Here is a 27,517-nt window from a genome sequence, read left to right on the forward strand (position 1 = left end):
TTGTCCAGCCAGTTATATCATTTAAAATTTTCTTAGGACCAGTATCTAACTCTTGACAATATTAGGATAGTGATAACATTAGGATCAATATTAGCATGTTGACAATCTTAGAACCAATATTAACTCTATTGACGATTGTTATGTTCTATAAAGTTGGGATGGAATTAAACTAGCTCTCTTCCTGGCAAACCTGCTTCAGAGCAGTGGTATCAGGGTAAATACTACTTCCAGAATGGAAGAGAAGAAGGTATTTTTTAGAGATGATTTGGGGTTCTTCATATTTTTCAATAAATGAGATGTAGTATAGTGTTTTATGATAAAATGATTAGTCTGTGGTTTTTTATGTTTTTATTTCTTTATTTGATTAATTTTTTTCCTGGGATCTTTATGAGGAAGTTCTATTTTTCTTTTGGTGATACTTTTTTGCTTTTTTCAGCTTCATTTGGTGAGGTAATCCTAATAAAATCTCCCCGAAATTTTAATTTCCACATTAAGTAACTCAGCTACTCTTAACTATTTTAGACTTGTTTGGTGCTTCTTATTGGCAAAGTTGCTTGACAATTATATCATTAAAATGATTCTCAATTACTTTTAATATCAGTCAAATAATAGTGGCATTTGTAATACATTAAAATTTAAATTATTTGTATTCATCAGAAATAAGAAAATGTTGCATGATTGTGTAATATTCAATATTTACAGAACAAATTAGTTACAAGAATAATTATTGATACACATATCAATACAGTAGTAATACAGTTACTGATATTTATATATCAATATGTATGAAATTATTCTCTGCTGTCCCTTGTAGAGGGTTTACATTAAAGAAATATGAACATCCATGTTTGACAACAGTTTGTCAAGAACAGATTTGCAAAGTCAGTAGTTGTAAAATCTAAAAAAATGTATGCTGTGGATTCTTGCTTCATATAGATTTGATCTGTCTCCTTGTAATCACCTAAGGTATGGGAAACAAATTTGCTGCTAGACACCTAAGAGAATTTCCACTTAAACAAAGCAACAAAAAAACATAAAAACCTTTGCTTTTATATTCTATTTAATTATTAATATATTGAACACATAAATGCATGCGATTTCTAGGTGAAAATGTTATGGCTGATGTGAGTCTATGTTGAATTGGCTTTATGAGTTTGCATGGGTGATTTCAATATACTACCAACTTGCCAAGATATGTTTCGTATGAAAAGAGTCACGGAACTCTCTGTAAGATAATCTTGCAATTCCTGATTTTTCTCTCTCAATTTTCTTTCTAAACAAGAAAATTACTTGTGATACTTTGCTTTCACCTGAATGGAAACTTTCCATGGAATAAATACAAGGAAGGGATGCTTTCAAATTATGTTCTCTGTATTTTCAAGAAAGCCAAATGCGCCTTAGATTTGCTTTGTCCTCTTAATAATTCTCCAGATGAGAGGGAAATTACGACCTAGTGTTTTATGACAGGGAAGAATAGAGTAACAAAAACGTAGGTGATCAGCCGCAGACACCATCAAGAAGACATACTCTCAGCTTTTGGTATCTTTGCTCCATCAGTCAAGCTTAGCCCTTCTCTAGGAAATACCTACGTGGTGGAGTCGCTAATGTTGTTGATGTTACTGTGTAGCAGAGAAAAAAAGATGATTCACCTCTTTATCATGTACTGGACATTCATTGTAAGTCAAGTATTCTAGACTTATAGATTCTAGATTTTTCTATATTCAGCCACCCAGGGATTAATCTTAGAAAATGAATTTTGCTTTCTCTATACCTTTATCAGAAGTAGTAAGAACTCCGCAGGGGGAATGGCTAAGGGTTCCTTTTAGGAGAGGCCATATAATAGGAGAGGCACGGGATCATAGTTAAAATATTTGTTTGATGCCCATCAAAGTTCCTGGATGCCACAGTTCCTTTTTTCTCTTTTCTTGACTCTTTTCCTTTTCATCTGCAAAATGGTAAAGGGAGTAAAACTCTCCAGTTTGCTTTTAATTCTACAGACATTCAGTAAAGTATATCACCTGCATTATTTCTTAAAAGCTGTATCAGTTTTAAAACAAGCAAACGAACCAAGCCAAACCAAACCCAGACCCATAGATACAGAGAACAGACTGGTGGTTGCCAGAGGGGAGGGGGTTGTGGGGGTGGCAAAATGCACGATAGGGAGTAAAAAAGTACAGGCTTCCAGTTATGAAATAAATAAATCATGGGGGATGTAATATACAGCATGGAGGAATACAGTCAATAACATTGTATTAACTTTGTAAGGTGACAGGTGCTAACTAGACTTACTGTGGTGACTGCCTCATGGTATATACAAATGTTAAGTCACTGTGTTGTACACCTGAAGCTAATAAGATGTTCTATGTCAATTATACCTCAAAAAAAAAAAAAGTTATATCTGTCTTGCCAACCAGAATTCTTCCATGTGTTTCTTCATCCCAACATGTGTAACTATTCTGTTTTCAATACCCAGAATGAAAGATAACGTTGAGTTGTTCCACGGGTGGGACATTGTTTTTGTCAAAAAAAAAAAAAAAAAAAAAAGAAAAAAGAAAAAAAAATTGGGCTAGAGCTGTTGCGAATAAATGTTGGGTTTTTAACATGGACAGGAAGATCATGAGATATGATTTCCTGTGCAAAGACTCTTTTTTCAGTAATACATCATGCCTCTTTTCTCCTGTGAGTGCAGAAGGACCTTCCTCCGTTACACGTTAGAAGGTGCAGAGCTCCGAAAGAAATGGAGTTTGATGAAAAAGAGCTATTCTGAACTCTACTGATTAAAATAAATGTGCTCATAAAAAAGGCAGGAGAGTAAATTACTACATCCCCAGAACAGCAGTAACTTATACACCAACAAGTTATTTTCGAGTTTGCCAGAGGAAATAATCTGCTATCAACAAGGGGTAATTGCCTGAGCAAACTCATCTTTACATCTCGCACACACTGTCACCTTGTATAAGAAAGGCGAAATGCACTACATATCAATTCAGAAAAGATTTTCTGAAATATTTTTCTAAAGATTTCTTCCTTCTCCTAGGCAACTAAAAAGAGAGAACATGAATACAGTTCAGAACACATCTAATCTCGGCTCCTGCCTTATCATTGAACAGCATCGGAACACACCACGGATTCCACACCTTGGAGGCCTAGGGGCGAGATGAGAAAGGATCCATTTAGATTGGTATAGAAATTCCAATCTGAGATTTACCTAAGACCGCCACAGGTGAAATAGGTTAGCTAGAAACCCTCCAGGAATAAATGTTGCTATCATTAGGAGGGAAATATCAATGTGATGTATATGTTCAATTTTACCCAGAATAACAAAAGGCAGAAAAACAGAGGCCAGGAAGAAGGAGGGAGGGAGAGGATGGTAAAGTAGGAAAGAGAGAAAGGAGGTGACATTTTGAGAATAATATTTCAGGTTTGCACAGAGGACAGAAGAAGATATTGAAAAATCAGATGTATAATTAGTGTTTCAGTTCTGCCTTCAGTATATTCTCTTGAACTTGGTAAATATAATTTTAATATCTGAGTTACATTGTGTGTGTGTTCAAGTTGCTAAGGATTTGGCGAGTCATAGGGGTGTTAGGGTGTGTGAGTATGTGTGAGTTAGAAAGAAACCAGAACTCTAGAAGACAATTGGCCCTCAGGCTTTTTTTTTTTTTTTCCTTTTTTCTTTTTTGCAAAGTGCTCATTTTGTTGAAAAAAAAACTTTGAGAGGACAGGTGCCGAAGTTTTCTTACCTAAGGTGATTTCTACTCACTTGAGAAAAATTATCTGAATATGGGACTTGAATATATATGCATATATCTGAAGGCCAAGTCACATGATATACTATTAATAGTTTTATTCCATTTTAGAGAAAATATTTTTTAAGAGAAAATACAGAATTGTTTCCCAGGATGGATTGTCAAGTAAATGACATTTAAAGAATCAACGCAGATACACATTTTAATTTTTTGCATTTGTCTTAAAGTAAAAGCTGTTTTTGTTTTTGTTTTTTCTTTTTTGTATGTTACAAAGTATAGCATTTGATATTCTGACCTGAATACCAGGTCCTTCTTGCAATCTTCTCTTTCCTTCTTGGACACTGTTATCTTATTCTATCTTCTGGTCCTAGGACTTTTTCTCCTCTATTTTACTCATGGTTTTCTCTTCTTTCTCCCACCCTACATGTTGACATTTGCCCTGGCCTCCCCCGCTAACTCCAGCTCTACATTCTCTCCTTTAGTAATTTTGTCCATTCCCACAGCTTCAATGATCACTCCCACAAGATGACTTCCTGTTTTTTTATTGCCAGCACCAACTCTCCTGAGCCACATACTTGTATTTCCTGCTGCTTGTTGGATTTTTTTCTCTTGGAGACCATCGTCATCATCATAAAGTGAACTTTTATGAAACTGAAGCCAACGCTTATGCCCTAGATGAATTTTCTATCCCAGCCATGTGAGACTTACCTAGGACTTTGCCTTGCATGTTTTTACCCTACCTACTGTTGAATCTTTGTGCTTTATTCAACCATTCCTTAAAATTCCACCATATTTTCATCATTGAAATACTACTTGTCTTTAAGGTCAAACTCAGTATTTACCTTTGAAACTCTTCTCTGCAACATACTTGTTTGGGGCCTTTGGAAAAATACTTAAATGGTTTGAGCCTTTGTCTCTTCACCTGTAAAATGGAAATGATTCCTATGCTTAGTAAGTGAACATGAACTACTATGAAAAATAGTGTTATGGTCTAAATGTTTGTGTCCTCCCCACATTTATACATTGGAAACTTAATTCCCAAGGTGATGGTATTAGACAGTAGGGCCTTTTGCAGAGGCCTCATGAATGAGATTAGTGCCCTGGTAAGAGAAGTCTCAGAGAGATAGCCATGTGAGTTTACAGGCAAAATATGCCACTCAGAAGAGGGCCATTTTCCCAACCATGCCAGCAGCCTGATCTCAGCCTTCCAACCTCAAAGCACTATTGTTCATAAGCTCCCCACTCTATGGTATTTTTGTTAGTGCAGCCCAAACAGATTAATAAATATAGGATATAATACAGTGACTGAGATGATGAAAATTTAACACTTGACAAAGAGCTCTAAGGAAAAGCAAACTCCTATGGGCCTCTTGCAAATTCTTATCGCAGTTGAACTTAGTCAACCCTGGCCAGAAATGTTTTTCCCTACAGATCCTTGATTATTAGTTTCCTTTCTTAATTCTCATGGCCCAACAACTTCTATATGATACAATATATAATTTTTCTTGGAGAGAAATAGTAGTCTAGTGTGTGGACTCGGTGGCCTGACAATTTGGTTTCATTTCTGGCTGTAACATTAATAACTTTGTGGTTTCTGGACAAGTCACTTAATGTCTTTGTGCCTTGGTTTCCTCATTCACAACAGGTTGTGGTAAGGATTAAATGCACTGATATAGGTAAAGTACTTAGTGCATAGTCCTTAGTAAGTACTAGATATTATTATTAAACAGTCACTTGTGGACATAAAATATTTTCTTCACTGGATTATTTGTTCCTTGAGGGAATGATATTAAAAATGATTTGTACATTGTTATAACTCCCGCAAAATCTGGTGCATGGTCTAACACAGTGACTTTCACCTAATTGATGCTTAATAAGCCTTTGTTGAATCAAAATTAAATTGTGTACTTCAAGTTATTAGCTAAAATTTTAGCATTCCTCTACAATGACTTCAGATAGATTATAGTAAGAAAACTTTTGTAAGCCTTACCTTACTTGTGCTTTCCCTTAAGTAGAATTTAACACACAAAGATGTAGAATTTTTTTTTTATTAATTCCCAGTTTGACAATTCAATCATGGATGTCTTCTCTAGAGTAAAGCTTTTTTTTTTAAGTGTGTTTATTAAAAAAAGATATTTTTTAGCACATTAAAGTAGGACTCATTGCTTTGAAACGTTTGTTGTGTTTTTATTTTTACCCTTTGAGTGAATAGAGAAAGTAAAAAGGTTTCTATTTATAATTCCAAGATACCAGATGGATCGTCCAGTTATAACATTTTCAGGAATATGATTTTGGTGTGAGATCCCCCCCCCCAAATTCTGGCAGTTCATTGTTGTGTTCTCACACAAAACTTTGGTTTTATTCAGTAATCCCTCGAAATCTTAGTTTTGTGGTCCAAACTGCTTTTGTCATTAAATGAGGGATACCTTGAACACTAATTAAATGTACTCAAAATCCTTTCAAGGACACTAGATATGCCTGTGATAGCCTGATGAACAGAAAAACAAAACAAAACAAAACAACCCACCTAGAATTATGACAAAAAATCAGGAAGAAAAGATCATCTGACAGCACTGGCAGCCAGGCACTTATCCTTGCTCTGGCCTTGGGCCCTTTTACTATCATGTATTTAATTTTTTAATTTTTTAATTTTTTTTGCCACTAAGGAATTTTTGACACAAATAGTTTTCTTCCTTCCTACTTGTTTCGAAGAAAAAGATCCTTGGAATCATCCTAAGAGTTAAACAAATCAGGATTCCAGTCCTTATTAAAGGATAGAAAGTAAACAAAATGTAGGAAAGAGATGTAAAAGCAGAGGTGTCTCTGAAGGCCCAGGGCTGCTGCCATATTTAACATGTTAAAGATGTTCTGAAAAGAGAGTAAACATTGAAATCACCAGGTTTAAAGATGATTTTTAGCTCCTCAGGGACTTGACAGACCACTGATGAGAAGAGGTTGCAGTGTGGTGTGCCTGACAAATGGCAGATGAGATTGACTGGGGGCAAGACTGAGGGGAGAAAGAACCCCAAATATCCTATGTAGTGCCGAGCCTTTGGACTTTTGGAGATCTCTGTTTATGGAAAATAAAAATTCAGGGCTTGGTCATTTCCGTACTACTTTAAATCCACTTTGTTGTAACTCTAATGTGGAAATCAACAAAATATGGACTAATAAAACAAAATAGTAGAACCACGCTAGAAACAAATTAGAAAATAGTGTTTTGTCCTTTATTGCTTGTTGTCCTTAGTGCTTTCTACATATAAATAAAAATATATTTTATTATATTACACTATACAAGTATATATCAATATGCTTATATACTATGAAACAACATTATATGTTATACTTCATGGATAAATATAGTACTTAGAAAAGTTAAGTACTGCTATAATGTCCAGTTTATAGATGAGGAAGCAGAGGTATGGAGAGATGGAATAAAACATGACTAAAGGTGGTAGAGGAGTTGCCAAGCATTTGCATACTGAACTCTACAGTACTCCATATTGAAAGAGAAGACTTACAGAGAACACACTGAAAGAATGTGATGCAAATGAAGGCTAGTGGTTTTCAAAATACTTGTAGCAGAGCGCTGAGATTTCAGAGGCACGTAGGGAGCTGGGAGAGCCAGGAGTGAAGCTCATTGACAGTTGATCTGGTTTTTACACTGGGCTCTGCTCGCAAAGAAGGTCTTCTGTCATTTAGAAGTTTGAATGTCAGAGGTATAGATCAGATATTCCTGTATGTATTCGACATACAGGGTCATGAGCATGTGTCTAAAATGCTACTGTTTCTGGAAGGACACCATTTGTGGTACAAGACTGTTTAAGAATCCGATGATCACGTATGTTCACCAAATCTCCTACTTCTTCGGGTAACTCACACAGGTTACAGTTGTACCCCGTGATATCTAGGTATTCCAAGAAAGGATGGACGCTAAATATAGAAACAGGTGTGAGTGGAGGTTGTATTTCTTAGATAAATGCATGGTCATGTTAGCTGATGGCTAGAGGGCCTTAATGTAATGATAAAGCTGTCATTTCTCATGTACTATTAATGTAAGCAATAGTAGTAGGCTGCTATTCGGAAAACAAAGACGAAGTACAGATGGGAGATCTCAAGAGCTAACGGGCGGTCTTTCTCCCTATGTGAAGAGGCTCTGTATTTAAAGATGAGCTCCACCTGCAGATTTGTGGGGCTGTCAATTCCTCAGGTTCAAACAGCAAAAACAATGGCTAGATGTTAGAAACCTTATGGAAGATAAAGGAAGGCCACTTCTTCCCTCATGCTACCCACTTTCAGATGTTTTTCAGCTTCTGAGTTTAAAAAAAATCATATAATAAGGAGTCGGAGTTCATGGTCGCTCCATTTGATACTTAAATCATTTAAAAATAAACATTCAAAAAGAAGCTGAAGTAGGGGTTTTTCTCTCATAGACAATAAGGCTGGCTTACCAATACAGACACACATTTAATTGAAAATACTTTTTAATTACTGTGAATTATCTATTTCTTTCTTTACAGAAATACCTTCAGGAAAGGCAGTTGAAACTAAATTTTCATTTTCTTTTGCTGAGACAGTCTATTCCTGACTTGCCCTATAGTTAAGGAAAGACCCTCTGGTTGTACTAAAATGTTTTCCTAAATGTGTTTTTACGATGTAAACAGAACTTTCTCTCAAAAAACCAAATGCTTGTATTTACTAGTAAAGTGAGGAACCTGGTCATTGCACTGAACAGTCTATTGTTAAAATCCTATCTCACAGGAACAGAAATTGAGTGAATTTATAATCTTAAATTTCTATAATTTATAGATTTCAGGTCATCCTTCATTTTAATCTTTGTTTCTCCTTAGGAAAAATAATGCCTGTCTTTGTCTTACTTGGAAAGGATGCTGATAATTTGCATCTAAGATATATTTTATTAAGATGTTTTTATATTTGAAAACCGTATCATCTTGATCTTATGTTGAGAAATACAGGTGAAGATTTATTGACTTTTGTCTTTGGTTATATGTTAATCAGTCTTAAAATGGTAGAAACATGCTGTCCTGCTACCTACACACTGGGGAACAGTGCTGCCTACAATCCTCAAAAAGTTTAACCTAAATCCAGATCTAGATCTCAGAAAAATATAGCGTGAGATTCTGTTCCTTATGCCTGCTGTGGTTACAGGGGGAAAAAAAAAATCCTGATCAATTAATTCTGCACTAATTCCCTCAAGACTCTTTCCCCCAGGGGGGATAATATGAATATGATTTTACTTATTTGAAAAAGGTTGTGCTTATATTCCTGAAAATTGTCCCATTTCTTGGATCCGTTTAAAATTTTACTGTTGGCATAGCAACAGATTAACAGATCTACCACAGTTTTTACCACTTGCTTCATTCTTAAGAAAACAAAGTATATATTTATTTTACATTTAATTACATCCTTTCTGTCTTCTTCTATCAGCCTATGCATGTGAGACTAACTTCCGTCCTCATTCCCCTAAGACATTCAACTGTATAGTATATGTTTGTAATTCAAAATTATCATGCTAAAACAGCTCTCTTTAAAAAAAAAAATGTGTTTCACTGAGGTAGTTACTAGGTCACGTTCTTATTGTGTAATGCTTATATGTAAATCACCAGATACTTTTAGTATCTGACCTGGAAAAAAACCATCTCATCGATTTTATTTACAGTACTGGATTTAAAAGCTTCTATCAAAATATTGCCCAAGTGTTTTTTCCCCCCTTCTCTGATAAATGATGTTAATAAATTCTTGGGGCATAAACTAATGTTTTGAGAAAGCACCCAGAATATAATGCCTAAGTAGCTTAGTATATTTCCCTACCTTGTCTTAATATATCAGAATCTTAACGTCCAGGAGCTCAGAAAGCACACCTTTTCCAGATCTCATTGTCACTGTCAGGGAAATATTGCTCCGTATCCATGAAGTCCACAGAATCTGCCTAGGACCCGGGATTCTCAACCCTGACTGCACATTGGAAACATCTGCGGAACTTTTACAATTGCCCAGATCTCTTCCACTTATTCATACCAGTTCTGTTTTAATTATTCTAGAGTGGGTTTCAAACGTGAATATATTTTAGTGCCTCCCCAGTAATACAAATGTGCAGCCAAGGTTGGGAACTGGTAGCTTAGGACAAGAGAATCAACAGAGATAAACTATGTTCAGATTCCTCTTCATTCTGCCTCCTACTAACCATGGGATGGGGAGGGTAGGGACAGCTGGAGGCAGGTCATAGAAAATGAATCTGTCAATAAACTAAGAGGTCAGAATGTTAAGCCATAAATATTTTACCAATATCATTTTTAAAATGAGATGCCTAGGAAGAAAGTTTCTACATTTGGTCTGCAGTGTATAGAGTAAGGGAGTTAATACTTTTCTCGTTCTGGCTAGCATTTCCCATCTTTTTTTCTTTTTTTTTCCTTTTTAAAAGATTTTACTTATTTATTTGCTAGACAGAGATCACAAGTAGGCAGAGAGGCAGGCAGAGAGAGAAAGAGAGAGAGGAAGGGAAGCAGGCTCCCTGCCAAGCAGAGAGCCCGATGTAGGGCTCGATCCCAAGACCCTGGGATCATGACCTGAGCCAAAGGCAGAGGCTTTAATCCATTGAGCCACCCAGGTGCCCCAGGTGAAAATTTGGTTTTTAGGATTTCATCATCTTTTGTCATCTAAGCTTGATCCTTCAAAACACTCACTTCCTCTACTGTCTTATGTGATATGTGTGGTCTCCAAAATAGGAAGGTGACTCCCTAGAAACCCAAAAGTTTGGATTATTTTCTGGATGTCATATTCAAATGTATGTGGAGAATTTGCTTAATTCTTATCATTCATCTTATTTAGGAAAATAAGAGGTGTCATTTTGGGCCAGACTAATTTCGTGTACCCAGGAAATGGTATCATGGAGTATCCTTCAGAAAAAATACTGTAATACATTCATTAAATTCCCCAAATATCATTAGTATTCAGCATAAACACATTTATGGCCTGAGCCAAGGTTTTAAGATTTTCAAACTTCAAAACTTGAGTATTTGTTGAGTGAAAAATTTAAAATTATGTACAATTGCTACCTTATTCATTTAGATTAAAAAAGGAAAGGGTACTAGATTTTTCTTCTTCTTTCTCATACTAAGGATTTGACTACTACAAGTATTAGTCTTATGCCTTTCTTCCCCGGTTATTTTCTAATGTACCTTATAAAGTTGCCATTTATGAGGAAATACCAGATTTTAAATCTGACACTCATCCAACATAGCTTCCTAAGCAACTTCAGAAATTAGTTCTGGTAACCCCCCCAAATAATAGCATGATAATTAGTGTTAAAAATAAAACTAGTGAGTGAGAGTTACGATTATTTTTTTGTTGTTGTTGTTTTTCTTAGAATATAGCCCACAAAGGATGTGTGGAAGGTTTTATTCAAAAGACACTTAAAATAAATCTTTCCACAAGATGATTATATTACCAATTTAATGCAGAATTGGGTTCACCTGTTTTATTTTTTCAAACTTAGAGTTAGCTTTTCTTTCCTTTTTTTTTTAATTAGTTTTTCATTCAGTGACACATTTACATGATTTTAAGGTCACCATTATATTTAAAGACATATTCAGAGAAGTCTCACTTATATCTCTATTGCTTCTACTCTTTTCCTCCCTCAATTTATAGCTGTTTCTCTTATCAAAAATAAATAGGGGTATTTCTCTCTATAGACTTCTCTATTCTGATACACACACCCATGTATTTTTCTCTTTTCTTATACAGAAGACAGCACACTGTCTGCACTGTGTTGTAGCTTACTTTTTCATGTCATAGTATGTCCTCAAGACCACTCAACAGCAGTATGTAAAGATCATTCTCTCCTCTTTTACATCTGTGTTTTGGGGAGGTGCCATAGTTGATTCAAACCTTCTCCCATTGATGAATATATGAGTTACATGCAGTCTAATGTCATTACAAAATACTACTGTAATCAATAACTGTGCAAATGTTGTTTTATCTACGTAAGAAAGTATCTTTATGTGGATTTCTAGAGGTGAGACTGCCTAAATCAAAAGGATCTTGTTTCTGTTATTTTGGCTGCTAACTTTATTCTTGCATTCTTGAAATATACTCTATTTAGTAATGAATGGTATGTAATTATATTTTTCTGTTTTATTGAATTGTTTGATAACATTTTATTTAAGAGTTTATTAAGGAATGAATTGTGTTCTTCCAAAGTTTGTATGTTGGAGCCCTATCCCCAATGTGACTGCATTGGGAGACAGGGCTTTGAAAGAGGTAATTAAGATTAAATAAGGTTCTGAGTGTGGGGCTATAATCCAATCTGACTTGTGTCCTAATAAGAGGAAGAGACACTAGGGGTGTGTGTGCACAGAGAAAAGGTCATGTGAGAGCATAGCAAGAAGGTGGCCTTCTGTGAGCAGAGGAGAGAGACCTCAGAAGAAACCAAACCTGTCAGTGCCTTGATCTTGGACTTTCAGCCTCAAGGGCTGTCAGAAGTAAATTTTTGTTTAAACCACTAGTCTGTGGTTTTTTGTTATGACAGCCCTAACATACTAATATAATAATATAATATAATGCAATATAATATAATATAATATAATATAATATAATATAATATAATAACATACTATACTATCATATAGTATACTATACTGTACTATAATAAAATCTAATACGATATAATAGTGAAGTTTGATTTGGGTTGCTTTTGCTTGAGCAGTTTTTTTTCTCAGATTGAGTATATATATTATAGCTATTTCATTGGAAAAGGTACTTATGTATTTTCCTTGGTTCTATGCTCTGGAACAGTTTATGTGAGATTGGGATTATCTGATTTTGAATTGTGATATATTTTCCCTGAGAAACCATCTGGGGCTTGTGTTTTTTGGAGAATAGCTTTTGGATACCTTTATTTCATCTTTCAAATTGGACTTTACTTTTTGTTTTGCATTAGTTTCCTTTGTTTTAAGATTTATTTGCATCAAGTTGTGCAAAGATTTTTAAATTTTCTTCTATTTAAATGATTATTTTGTCCTTGTCATTTCTTGATTACATGTGCTTCCTTGTTTTTTTTTTTCTTGTTTAGATTAGCTGCCATTTGGAATATGTTATTAAAATTTTCAAAGAACCAATTTTATTGATTGTTATTTTTTTAAAATAGAAATATTTAAGTTTCTAAATAGAAAATTATTTTTCTAATTCTAACTCTGTAATTTTTACTTATTTTCCTTATTCTTTCTTTTAGTTACATTTTTATTTTCTTTCTACCTTTAAATTAGAAGTTAATTTTATTTATTTGTGTCTTTTTTTAATTAACATAAATATTGAAAGCAGTGAATTTTCCTCTAAGAACGGTTTTACTTATGGCTCATGGATAAAATATCTGTGTAGTTTATATTAATATTATTTTAGAATTTCTGTAATTTATGTTCACATTTTCCCTTTTTCCCCAAGAGGTATTTAATAGAGTTTTCTTTCTTTCCTTCTTTCTTTTTTTTTTTTTTAAGATTTTATTTATTTATTTGACAGACAGAGATCACAAGTAGGCAGAGAGGTAGGCAGAGAGAGAGGGGGAAGCAGGCTCCCTGCTGAGCAGAGAGCCTGATGTGGGGCTCGATCCCAGGACCCTGACATCATGACCTGAGCTGAAGGCAGAGGCTTTAACCCACTGAGCCACTCAGGTGCCCCTTAACAGAGTTTCCTAAATCCAAAAGTAGCTTGGTTTTGTTATTAATTTGAATTATATTGTACTGTGATAAGAAAACACTGTTTTTGTTATTTTTACTTAATGGAATTTATTAAAGCTTTCTTTGTGGTCTAATACCTATTAGTGTTTTGAACACACTGGAAAAGAATATTGAATGCAAGAGGGATATGGAGACTTTCTAGGTTTCTCAGTTTTAATTGTTCCCTCCTTTGTTGCTATAGTGGAGGGGGAAGGACTTTTATTTTTTAAGGAGTACCCCTCTTACCTTTTACTATTTTAATTTTTGGTGTGTCTCCTAATCTTCCTGTAATCTTTCTTCAAAGGGGCACTCATGCTCATTTATTTACTTCTTCCATTCACCTCTAGGGGACACTCTAACTGCTGCAAACCTCCATTTCCAGGGTGTTTCCTTTCCCCAGAGTGCCTTATCTATATATGCATACTTTCCAAGGCCCTTTTTTCCCACAGCCATTTGCTGGGATCTACTGTCTCAGACCTGTTTCCCACTCAGGGTAGGGCCATTCCTTCCTGTGGTAGAATCCTAGTTGAAGTTATCTTTGTTTTTTGCCTCCACTGGGGACCCCACCCCCACCCCTGCCCCCCAAGCACTCTTCTCCCTTGCTCACAGTCCCTGCCTGTGTTAAGAATGAAGAGTCTGAAATTCTTCCCTACTCCTAAGCTAATCTGCAAATTTTATGGATGCTGGTAGAAGACACAAGACTCTTGGATCAGAGATGAAGGACTGTTTATTATTAGTCACAGCAATAGCAATGATTAGACTATCAATATTTTTTGTGCTGGTTCTCTAAGCCTAATTTCCACAGAGCAACGGAAAGAGGGCCATAGTGTGTCTGCACATGGAAGTTGGTTGTTGTATAGGATGGGAACCATAAGCTTTGCAAACCCAGATCTTTATATTGGGCAGTAAATAGGCTATACTACATTCCAGATGGTGTCACTATATTTATCTTCCAAGGCAAACCAGACTTTTTTTCCACCCCCATGGGAAAATACTGTCTCTGTCTTCTACAGCTGTTTGCTGTACAAACATCATTGAAAAGATAATCTGGAACAAAGTGCAATTCAATCCTTGCTCACAAAATGTGCAGAAACTCAAGACCTCATGGGGAATTGTCTCTTAATGCTGGCTCTACACTAGTGGGTGCTCATAAGCTACCTCTGCAAGTGTCAGGTTTTAGTTTTCCCACTTAAATGTAAATTGAAATTTATTTTCCTGTCTGCTAGTAAAGCTGTTGGCATGCCTATAGATATTATCTGCTTTCTTTTCATCCCAAATGGGTTTTGAAGATGTCTGGTGATTTAAATTTGGGGATAGCCATTTTCTTACAGAAATTTGGAAACTCTCTGATTACTGATTTCATAGTAAAAATTATCTGCTTAATAATAATTGTATAAATACTATACATTGTTCTAAATTTTTAAATCCATCTATAGACAAAATGTGGAAAGTGAAAATAAATATGGAATAGAATGTAAATAATATACAACTCAAAAGATGAATAATTGTTTAGCCAATAGAAGTTGATAGGGAACAGGCAGAAGAGATGAAGATGTAGTTGTGTTACTTTCCTCATCTTAAATAGTGTGTAGTAAATAAAAATTGCTTACCAATTATAGATAATGACCAAGTGGAGGATTGAGGCTAATATTTCATGCTAAAATGTGCTGTTTGAAAATTAGAAACATAGAAAATGTTTCTATAGACATATAGAAAATATAAATATAGAAAAGTTGAAATTATGTGACATGACCAAGAAAAATAAGAAGTGGAAGAAAGAGGTGAGAGGTATAATTGGTTTAAATTCTTTATTTTCATAGTTGAGAAGTTACTAGAAGTTACTAAGTTACTTTATCTGAAAGTGATAAAGACATGGAATTATAAACATTTTATTTAAAAGTAATCAACATAAAAAAATAAAAACAAATTGTTAAAAAGAAATTTCCTCTGGTAATGGAATAGAAAGGAGATGGTTTGGGAATGGAATATTTAGCTTTTTATTTTATACTCTTCTGTACTATTTTGAATTTTTGTTTTACCAAATATATGTATGGTTTTATAATTTAAAATAATTTTATAGGTTAAAAAAATGTTTTAAGGGCTGAGAATTTACCTCTAACAAAATAGTAGTCAACACAGAAATCATTAGAAGGTTAGAGGCCGCTTCTTCAAGAAATCTAGATTGTGGTTTGCTATCATATAGAATCCACAGGTTTTTAACTGAGGACACATAGTTAAAGGCCTGAATGAGACATTATGTTTATGATCTTAGCCTGGAGAACGAGTGACAGTATCAAAACAAATACACATTCTGTAGACAAAGTGTGCCATTTCCTAGACCATTATAAATGCAGCCATGAAACTATGCAAAAGAAATGCAGAGACTCTCATTGACTATGAGAACTAGTCAATGTGTGAAAGTCTAGTGGCGCCCAATATCACAATTGTGCTGCTCAGAAATGAAAAGGGAAGTTAAAATATGACACTCAGTTGATCTTACTTATTATTAATATCTGGAGTTCTATCTTCAGCCCCAAAATGCATTATCAAATGAGGCCCTGTCTATCTTAGTAGAGCTTTTTTAGGAAACTATAATAAGCAGAAAAGAATGGAGTAGTTATATCTGTGTTTTAAATCCAGTCTCTTTGCACTAGAATTCTTGCACTACTTAGATCCTCTTAGGCTTAACTTTTTCATTAGGAAAATGCATACGGGAGATGCCTGGGTGGCTCAGTTGGTTAAGTGTCTGCCTTCCACTCAAGTCATGATCACGGGGTCCTGGGATCGAGTACAGCACTGGACTCCTTGTTCATTGGGGAGACTGTTTCTCTCTCTGCCTCCTGTTCCCCCTGCTTGTACGCTCTCTCTCCTCATCTCTCTCTCTCTCTCTGACAAATAAATAAATTAAATATTTATACAGAAATAAAAGAAAAATGCATATGGTACTCTCAATTTCATAAGATTGTTTTAAAAATTGAGATAGTGGAACTATGCAGCCTCTTTCTTAGCCTCATTAACCTGACTTTTGCCTTCGTTATAGAAGACATAAAGTAGTAGATTCTATATTATTAAAATCAGAAAATGGTGGGGCATCTGGGTGGCTCAGTCATTAAGCCTCTGCCTTTGGCTCAGGTCATGATCCCAGGGTCTTGGGATTGAGCCGTGCATTGGGCTCCCTGGTTGATGGCAAGTCTGCTTCTCCCTCTCTCACTCTCCCTGCTTGTATTTCCTCTCTCCCTGTGTATCTCTCTGTCAAATAAATAATAAAATAAATTATTTAAGGAATAATCAGAAAATGGTGAGTACATTCATCAGTTCTTTCAATATATATTTATTGAAGAGTTATTATACACTTCACTGTGCACTGTGCTAGGACCTGGGTTACATGCTTGAGAAAAACAGACAAGATGAGTGCCCTTATCAAGCTTATCCTCTAGTAGGGAAGTCAGACATTGACCAGTGTCCTGTAATAATTACAGACTGACATAAGTGTAGCGAAGGAACTCAGTTTTGAGATACCAGGTAACGAAGAAACAAGGGTCAAACTAAACATTCAGGAAAAGCTTCTCAGAGAAAGGGATAGTTAACCTGAATATGAGGAATTCATAAGAATTATACAGAAAAAGAAAGGCGTTGTCCTGGCAGAAGGAGCAGTCTGAACGAAGGTCACGGGCTAGAGGACCAAACTTTAACAAAGTCAAGGACGCCAAATCAGGCTGTGTGAGTGGTGCAGAGAATGAGGGTAGAACAGTGACGGTGTGGCTGGGGTAAAGGGTGTACTCTTTCTGGTCCCCAAGGACACCTACTACTTTGCCCTGTAAACATTTTATACTTATGTGATGAAAATAATAATCTCTGGGTTTTTTAAGCACTTTTTCTGTGTTAGGCATTTTGTACATATTAAATCATGGAAATCCAGCAACCCTCAAAATGCCCTTGAAAAGTAGCTACATCCATGTTTTACTGATGAGGGAACAGCTGGTTATGTGGTAGAGCTTAGACTGGAAGCCAGTCACTAGAGTCTGTTCTCTTAGTCATCACTGTAATTAATGCCCTTCAAGAATGAATGAGTGAATGGATGGATGGATGAATGAATGAATGAATGAATTGGTTTGAGATCCTCCACACTAGAATATGAGCATGTTTTCTTTGAACTTTTGTTCATTAGGTTGATGACTTCCTACACTTGGTGAGCACTTTATTACGAGCTAAAATAAGGACTATTTACTGAGCACTTAGGGGCCAGGCACTATGCAAAAATTATACATGCATTATTTCAGTTGTTTATATAGCCATAAACCAAGTTAGTCTGTGAACTCGTTGAGATGGGGGCCTTGACTTATTCATCTTGGAACCCTCAGTGCTCGGCCTATTGTTTGTCTTCAATAAATCTGCTTTTCCTTTTCTGTCCTTTCACTCCATATTTAAGTGCAATTTTAATTGCTTAAGTGCAGGGAGAAGGAGTAGGTGACCTTTTAAGAACTTCCAGAAGCTGTAATTCTGAATGTCCAATCAAACTGCTGTTAACTCAGACTGAATTTTAGTATGTAGCAGCAGACTCAGTCAATTGAAAGATTGTCCTTAAATTCAAAAAAGGCTGATGTAGAAAGATGCTTATAATTTTCAGCCAAATGTACTTTCCCTAAAATGTGCTTTCATATGCCTAATGAAGTTGTTTACTCTGATACTCCATCCACACTGAAAAGAGTTGGAAATATATAATTTTAAAGGGGAGATATTGTTGCAAGACTTTTATGGTTATTTATCTGGGTTCTAATCCACCTGAAATGATTCTATCCTCAGGCATGCCTCAGGCCAAAACAATGTGAGAAGAGCTAAGGCTGACCACAACACCCGGCTCCTCATATCTTTCTATTTATAAAACTAACATCATAAAGAGTGGTTGCAAAATATTGAGGTTCAAAATTAGTTGCAATAAAATAAATTCTAAGCATATAATAGGGCATTAAAAAAAGTGATTGCTACAATACAAGTCAAATCACCTACAGTTAAATATATACATATAATATATATTACTTATAAAGCTATTAATCCAATTTAACAACATCTAGGGCATTTATGTTAAGAAATTGCCAAAAAGCACTAAATGGAATTTACAGAGATGAATAAAAAGCTTAATTATGAAGTAGACTTGGGATATTCCAGTTGGTAAATGAGGCTGTGAAATTGCCTTTTGTTAAAGAGGAGTATTAATGACTATGTTAGTACTGGACTAATATTTTATGATACTTAGTCTGCTGGTATGTGAAATGCTTCATACATCATCCTAAATGATAGTTTAGAAATAGTTTTAATGCCTATTTTATACCTTGCTAGTGAATTACAATCTGTTGATACTGAATATCTGTTAGAATAATTAAAAAATACAATATGTATGGTTAATGATAATCAAGAGAAATTATTGAAGCTTGCACAATGTCTTTTTAATCAGCGATTTCTGATTTGCGATATGGATGTGATATCTGATCAGATGGAAATCTGTACACCATATCCTGAGAGTCACCAACACACATTTAGACGCCAAAAAGACTCATAATCTGACAATAACATGACAGAGAGGGCAAGGGAAACTTGATCTACCAATATTTACTTTCAAAGAAGCTGAAGTTTGAATATAAAAAGAAGTAAACACAGTATTCCTTGCAAAGGGAAGCTTTGTAAAATGAATTTGCATTTAATTAGACGAGGAAGTTCTACTGTATTCTTTCCTTCTGTGTTCCTCCACAGGGCAGTTCTGTCTCCCTTTGCTTCCTCCATGAGGGGTTAGCCCACAGTTTAGCTCATAGCTCTTTGGTCTTTTGTTAACAACTGCTTTGAATTTCGGGGTTACATCTTCAACTTTTATCTTTATGTGAATGATACCACATTCTCAACCCTGGCTTTCACAACTTTAGCCTCCTACCTCTTACTTCTAGAGGAGCATTCCAACGGGATTTCCCAGCTATCCCTTCAGTTATTTAGTGTCTAAAATTGGACTTGTCGTTCTTCCTCTCTTTTAGGCACATCTCTCTGTCAATAACTCCCAAGCTAGTGTTCCAGTTCAGTCCTGGAGAACTTTTTTCTGTCAGAATGGCCACCTCTCTTTCCCACCGAGGCCTGAGAAACTCAGGATATCTGCTTAGCGGGTGCTATGAATGCTAGGCTGGTGTCACAGCTAGCTGAGACTGGGGTAGATGATGGAGATAAACAGATGAATAAAATCAACTTCCTGCTCTCAAGGAGTTCTCAGACCTACATTTCAGTTTCCTTCCCTGTGTCATTAACCATATAACACTACGGCGTGACACTATATGAATATGGGCAAAATGCATCAAAGGCCTTGGGCTAAGAATTATTGGAGAACTTCCATAAGAAGGAATCCCGGAAGAGTCTAGATTTATACAAGTTTTGAAGGCTAAGATTCCCATTGAGAAGAAGGTGGGTGGGAAAATTTGCAGACAGAGACTTGCATGACAAAAATTAGAATTTCTCTGTAATTCTGCTTGTATTTTTTCACTTCTGCCCATATACTGCTAAAACCTAGTCTAGACTTGAAGAATACACTCACTACTGGCTATGGCAATCTCTTCAGGTTCTGGTTTTAGGCTTAGTCTTCTTCCAACCTATAAACATGACTGACTTTCCCAAATTTGTTTACATTCTATAATATTTTATCATAATACAATTCAGAAATCTTAACCTGGAAATCAGTGCCCGACTTCCCCAGATTTATAGTCTGACATTCAACTTCCATCATAATCATTCTTGTAACCATTGTAACCATCCTTATCAATAGAATGCAGTGAACAGTAAATAAATAAAACAAGAAACCCAAGAAAACTTATATGTTCTCCAAAAGGAGCCTGCTTGTTGTTTTCTAAGGATTCAGTATGTGGGGGGGCTGTGGATTATGTAGTTTATAGTTCTAGAGTAAAGAGAGACCTGAGTTCCAATCCTGACTATGAGACATTGAGCTAGTTTTTCCAGCTCTCAATGCGTTGGGGTCCTCATTTGAAAAGGAGATGATTGTAAAAGGAGGTGATTCATAAATACATACCGTTTGTGACTCTGAGCCAGGAATTCTTTCAGACATTAGGGATGTTGTGCTTGAACAAGACTCAGCCTTCCTGGAGCTTGCATTAAAGAAGTAAACAAGCTCATGAGTGAGATATGTTTCCATAATGACATGGTTGTGAAGAAAATGAATCAGACTAATATGAGAGCGGGAGACAGAGGATGAGAGTGGTAGGAAGGCCATTTTAGATAGCGTGGTCATGAATGGGGTCATGGTGGTACGAATCTCCTAGAGTTTCTGTGAAGATTAAATGAGATAACAATGCCAGGTTGATAGTGGCCCTCCAAGGAACCCTAGGTATGATATTATCCCTGTTCATAAGTCTCTGAATCTTGACATACTATTTTCCCCATCTGGTATGTGCATCCTCCTCTCTGCTTATTCCTTGCAATTTCTTCAAGGCATGTTTGAAGCCCTGCCTCTTTCACAGCGTTGCCTCCTTCAAGTCTTGCATTATGCGTTCCAAACCTCAGGAAGCAACAGTGCTCTGACCTAAAAGTACTTGCATACATTGGGCATTTTGTCATATGCAGCTTTGAGACCTCTCTTGATGCCCATTACTTTGAATTTTTGTATTATGATTTAACTTCCTGAAATAAGTATTTGTTCTTCTCAAGTCATATAGAGGTTTTTGAAGGATAGGGCAGGACGTGTGCTTTGGGCTTAAAAAAATGGAGAGATTATATATGTTAAAGAGATTTAATAGATTATATATGTTAGAGATTTAATAGATATTTACCTCTATACATTAACAAAATACTTTCAAGCCTTGACTAAAAGCCCCTATAGTAGAAGGAATTACTCTGATATGGAGTTATGTGGCCTGGAGACCTAGAGATCAGTATGGGCAGTTTAGATGAATATTTAGATTGGCCTTCGAAGTTTGAGGATAAAATTCACACAAAAAATTCTAGTTTGATGGCTTCTTCCCACTGTGAGAAATGTATCCTGTTCCGTAGCACTTTTGATAGTATTTTATATGCTTATCAGAATACTGTATTCTAACCACAAAGGTGATGCCACGCATAGTGCCCTGAGAGTGAGATTTACATTCCTAACTGGAAATGCTGTTTATTTAAAGGACATAGACAATTTGAAGAGCATGGGAGTTTAGGACTATACATTATTGCTTTGCTGCAGGAAAAAAAAAAAAAAAGCTGAAAAAAAAAATGGCAGCCACAGCACTTTACGTCCACAGCTATCATCTCGATGAAGCTATGGTGTCTGGTTCATTTCCCAAATTAGGTAATTGCAGCCATGAAGAAATACTGATGTTTCCTCGGTGTCAGGGAGTCAATAACATCATCTTTGTATACAAAGCTCAGCCCAGAAATGCTAAAGTTTCTCTGTGTTTTTTGGCACAATTCTCTTTTCATGAAATGAACTCTTACCCACCAGAGCAGACAAACACCACACCAGTTCTTCATGTACACAGCCAGAGAAGGGCAAGCAATTTTTCAGCATCTGAGGTGCAGTTATCATCAGTTGTGTGTGTGTGTGTGTTTAAAGCATTTATCTAGTTTCTTTTGTTTCATGTTCACTTGGTGTTTCTTAGAAACAAAACAAAAGCTTCAAAAAACGCAGTGGCAATATGGTAGAAAAAAAAAAAAAAACTAAAGAAAAACCAAAGGGTAGAAAATAAAAACCATAAAAAGAATCATCATCCAGGAATAACCATTTCTGGTCTCTTTTTATGCATTTGCTCACGTTAATTTCTATGTGTGAACATACACAGTTTTATAAAGTTTGGATTTTAGTCAAACTGTTAGTGACCTGCTTTTCTCTTAATAATGTTTAGTGAACATTTCCATGTCTCCAAATATGCCACAGTAGTGTCGTTCTTAAGGTTTCCTGGATCTCTTTTAAAGACATGCCTGAATATATTTAGCTAATACCCTGCTTTTGTTCATTTATTATGTTTTCAGTTTTCTTCTCTACAATACAAGATCAATACAGATTGAAGTTTAATGTAGTCTTCGTTTTTCTTCTGATTCTTGTTATTTCATCTGTGTGCGTTCATGAATATATATATATATATATATATATATATATGCGTCTATACACACACACATTAAGCATAGCTTCTAAGTCACTACTAACATTTAGCTATATAATTATCAATCCATGATCCCTTATATGGAAAATTTGAGGGCACATGTGTTATTACAATTTAGAGTTTTTAGCCTTTATAGAGTGTTTGTACCATGTATTCTGTGCAGTGCTGGCGGGATCTGAGGCAATATCCGGAAATCAAACTTAGAAATATTCTAAAATAAAACGTAGGAGCACTCACACTAAATGGTTAAATTAGTTCGTATAATTTGAGTCACATTTTGCCACCACAGGAATTTTGGAATTATCTTACGAAAATATTTGGTTTTCAGATCTGTTTGGGTTTTAGAATTGTGGATAAAAGATTGGAAACCTGTAGTACTGATAAAATGCATTTTTTTTTTCAAATGCAGACTGATATTTAGAGTCAAATGATGAAACTATAATGCAGTTTACATTTTATACTTTCTTATTTCGATAAAATAATATCAAACATTCCTGGAGGGGAAAATCTACTTAATATACCTCTATTCTTTTTCTCTAAATTTGGTCTTACGAAGGTGCACAAAATTCTTCCTGGTCTAAATCTAATTGAAATCACAAGAGCTTTTGAATTTCTTAAGGACTACCGCTTTCTCCCTTCCTCACTTCCTTCCTCCCTCCCTCCCTTTCTCTATTTCTCTTTCTTCCTTTCCTTTGTTTCTTTCCTTTCTTCTCTCCCTCTCTCCTCCTCCCTTCCTTTCTTCCTCCCTTCCTCTCCTCTCCTTTCCTGCCCTTTCTTTTCTTTCCTCTCTTTCTCTTTCTCCCCTTTCCCTCCCCTTCCTTCCTTCCTTCCTTCCTTCCTTCCTTCCTTCCTTCCTTCCTTCCTTCCTTCCTTCCTTCCTTCTTGACAATTAGCCCTAATCTAGAATAATCAAATTTTGTATTGCACATAAACCTTTCAGTTTAGGAATTATTTAAGGATACTGAGCAAAACATATAAAGACGACTAGCAGGTAGGAGAACAGAAAACCCAGTGAGTGTGATTCTAGCTGCATGACATGGTCAGGACAGGACTTAAGGGAAGTCCTATCTACCACACCTTGGATGGAGCCCTCATCATGAATAGGATGCTCACCCCAGGGATCATACAAACTTGTGTCTACTGGGGGATCTTGCAGGATATGTAGACAGGGATCCTCTAGCTGCTGGGGGTAATGATCCCCAATAAAGGCCTGTAAGCGCAATGTGAGACAACCCAGGCGTAGCTCTTCTGAGCACCTCCAGCAGCAGCGGCAATAACATGCAAGGAGAACAAGGCTCTGTGTTGCTTCTTTGTGGAGCAGCTCCCCGGTCCAGCCTGCAGCAGAAGAATGAAGTTTTCCAATCCAGAAGAAATGAATGGAAATCCTAATACTTCTTGGGTTTAAGTGAAAGAAGATCAAATGGGCAAATGACATTTTTTTTCCCTATAGATATATGGATCAGGGAGATTCGATGACTGCTCTCTATTTATCCATATATGGTTGAGAGTCCATGGCTCTTTAAGTAGCTTTTCTGTCTCAGAATTGCCAATTTGGAACAGCATTATTTCCATCTAAAACATTAAAATGTCTCATAAAAAATAAAGGATATTACAGCCCTAGTATCTTATTTCTTTAAGGGGAGTGCTGTTGGACCCCAAACCAAGATATTTGAATTATGGTTAATAAATATACAAATCTTATCAATCCAAATGTAAATAAATAGATTGCATTTTCCAAAGGGAAAAGTAGTGATACAAATGCCATCATATTGTTATTATATATTAATGTTGTTATTGTTATTATTATTAGGTCCTGTTATCTCTAGCAGGAGATAGATAGATAGATAGATAGATAGATAGCCATTTCTGTCTGAAATGGCTGTGATCAGTTCTGAAAGCAGGGGAGTCTACAGGCTGATGACAGGTCAGGAATTGGCAGAGCCCCAGGGGCATGCTCTAGGAAGTATCCCAGGGATAGATGTGAAATTAAAAAATGGAAAAACAGGTTTTTTTTTTTTTTTGCCTTTGTTCACTGTCTTGCACATTAAAGTCTGTAAGCGTTTTAGCATGCATGCAGCTTTTGTGAAATTTAGATGACAAATCAAAGGAAGTTTGGCATCTTTCTTCATAGAAGTGTATGATCATTGAGGCAGAGGGAAAAAACAAACATGTAAAGACAACCTTAAGTCAATAAAATACATGATTAGTTACATATGATTAGTATGTAAGTTATGGCAGGAGTAATGTTCAGTCTAAGGAATTATCTTTGAAATGCAGATAGGGCAACACCAGTTCATAACTGTCTCCAGGGGCTCAGGGCTGGAGGAGGAGAATCGCAAGGGGAGAGGATGGGACATTGATAGGAATGTGGGCAGGAGAGGAGAGCGGTAATTCCAGGCGGAGAGGAGTGTTGAGTGACTAGGTGAGCTGTGCACAGCTGGAAAGACATCAGTGCTCCTATGTTTCCTCCTGTAGCAGTTCCCATGTTGTGTGTCATGAGTAATTTATCTTTGGGTCTTCAAAGTAATTTGATTTCATCATTTTTGGAGGTGTAGTCTTTGTTAAAAGGCACACCAGTAACTTCCAAAAAGGTATTAAATTAACTGTGTATTATTTACCGCAAGTACATTTCTCTGGTATAAATCTGCCTGATTTATGCAGCAGGATGAGAAAACAGTTTATTGCCATTATATATTGTTTAGGGATGAAGGTTATAATCTGTCACAATATCTCTTTGAGTCCAAATTCTGGCTAATTAATTCTTTTTATGATGATAAATTTCATTTTATGCTTCACTTGTATTATATTTTATCTCATAAAATATAAATGTAATAAATGTAATAATAAATGAATATAATAAATATAATATGAACAAATAATTATTTTATGATTCACTTTTATTATATGATTCATATTTTAGTGGGTGTTTCTGATAATGTGTTAGCTTTCCTAATATTTATTTTTAATAAAAAAGAGATTGCTGAATTGATTGTGATTAAGGTATTGTGTGGGGTTTAAGAACAGATCAGAAAGCCTGGGATTTCAATTGCGGGTTCACCACTTGCAGCTAGCTCGATCATTTGGTCAGGTTGCTTAACTTCTCTAGACCTCAGTTTTCTTATTTGTGTAATAGAAATAGTAATGGTACCTACACTTGCTCTGAAGGTGAAATGAGATAAGTAAGACCTGTGTGGTTGCACTGCCTGACCTATGAGATATTTTCAATACGTGCTGATTATTTCTCTTGTTATTATTGTGAAGATGTTAATTATGATGCCTTTAGTTTTAGCTGCTATGGAATCTAGTGACTTTACCAATGATTTCACTTCTTTGAGTGACGTTTTCTCCAGTTGCACAATTTTGCTAGAAGGTCTTTCAGTTTCTTTAGCTGGAAAGTACTATGAATCCATTCTGTGTTTCCAAAAGCCGTTCAACAAAATCCTCAAGTGAAAAGAGAAATTGCCTAGAATAACATAACAAGTACATTTTGACATTTGGCATTTTTTTTCTGGGTTAAGAAATGTGATTAGATAACTAAAAATCATTGGGGTTACAGTAATACAAATGTAAACTCTCAGTATCTGTGGAGAATGGGTTTGTTGAGGCTAGCTACTGAATATGCGCCATTCCTTGCAGATTGTCCCGATTTCTTAAGAATGTGGACATTCAGAATAAACTGTTAATACCTTGAAATGTCTTGGTTAATATTGTTATTTATCATAGGCCATATTTTCTTATTCTAGAAAGAACAGCCCTTCAGTGGTAACTGAGAAAACTTTCATCTGGAGCTATTTAGGGGAGTGATTTTTTTTAAACAAAATATTTTATTAAAATAAAATCAATCATCACATGAGGAGCAAAACTACCATCCGCAGAGTCATTAAGCTTAGTGGGGTGTGTGTGGACTTTGGAATCAAATGCCGCAGGTTCATTTCAGGATACCCCTTGCTGTCATGTTGGGCAAGTTGTTTAACCTCTCTATACGGTCCTTGCTGTCTTTGAGAGAAAAAAAAAGTTATGCATATATAAATATATTAAAAATATATTAAACAGCTTTATTGAGATATAATTCACATTGCATACAACTTGCGCATTTGAGGTGTACAAGTCAATGGCTTTTAAATATATTCACAGAGTTTTGCAATATTTGCCACAACCAATTTTAGAACATTTTCACTACCCTCAAAAGAAATCTCACGCCCAGTAGTAGTCACTGTCCGTTCCCCAAACCTCATCAGTCATAGGCAGCTATTTCCCTACTGTTTTAATAACTTTGTTGATTCTGGATATTTCATCTGAATGAAATCATGTGAAATATATCTTTTGTGTCTAGTTTCTTTCATTTAGCATAGTAGTGACAAGGTTCATCTATGTTATAGCATTTATCAGCAGTTAATTCCTTTTAATTGTCAAGTAATATTTCTTGGATGAATGTATTGTATTTTATTTACCCAGTGATCAGTTAATAGATATTTGAGTTATTTCCACCTTCTGGCTATTTATAAATTCCTCTCCAAGTTTTTGTATAAACTTGTGTTCTCATTTCTCTTGAGTACATACCTAGGGAGTGGAATTGCTGGATCATAAAACATGGTAACCCTATGTTTAATCTTTCAAGGAAGTGCCAGGTACTGCACCGTTTTCCATCCCCTGCCAGCCGTGTACATGGGTTTCGATTTCTCTACAGCCTCACCGACACTTGCTATTACCTGTCTTTTTGATTATAGCTGCCATAGTGGTGTGAAGTGGTATCTCATTATGGTTTTCATTTGCATTTCCCTGATAGTTAATAATCTTGAGCATCTTTTATGTGTTTATTGGCCATTTGTATGTCCTTGGTTAAATGTCTATTCAGATCCTGTCCATTTGTAAATTGGATCATTTCTTTAATATCATAAGTTTGAGA

Source organism: Lontra canadensis, unplaced genomic scaffold (genome assembly GCF_010015895.1).
Source record: "Lontra canadensis isolate GAN:19392208 unplaced genomic scaffold, GSC_riverotter_1.0 scaffold4, whole genome shotgun sequence".
Taxonomy (NCBI): Eukaryota; Metazoa; Chordata; class Mammalia; order Carnivora; family Mustelidae; genus Lontra; species Lontra canadensis.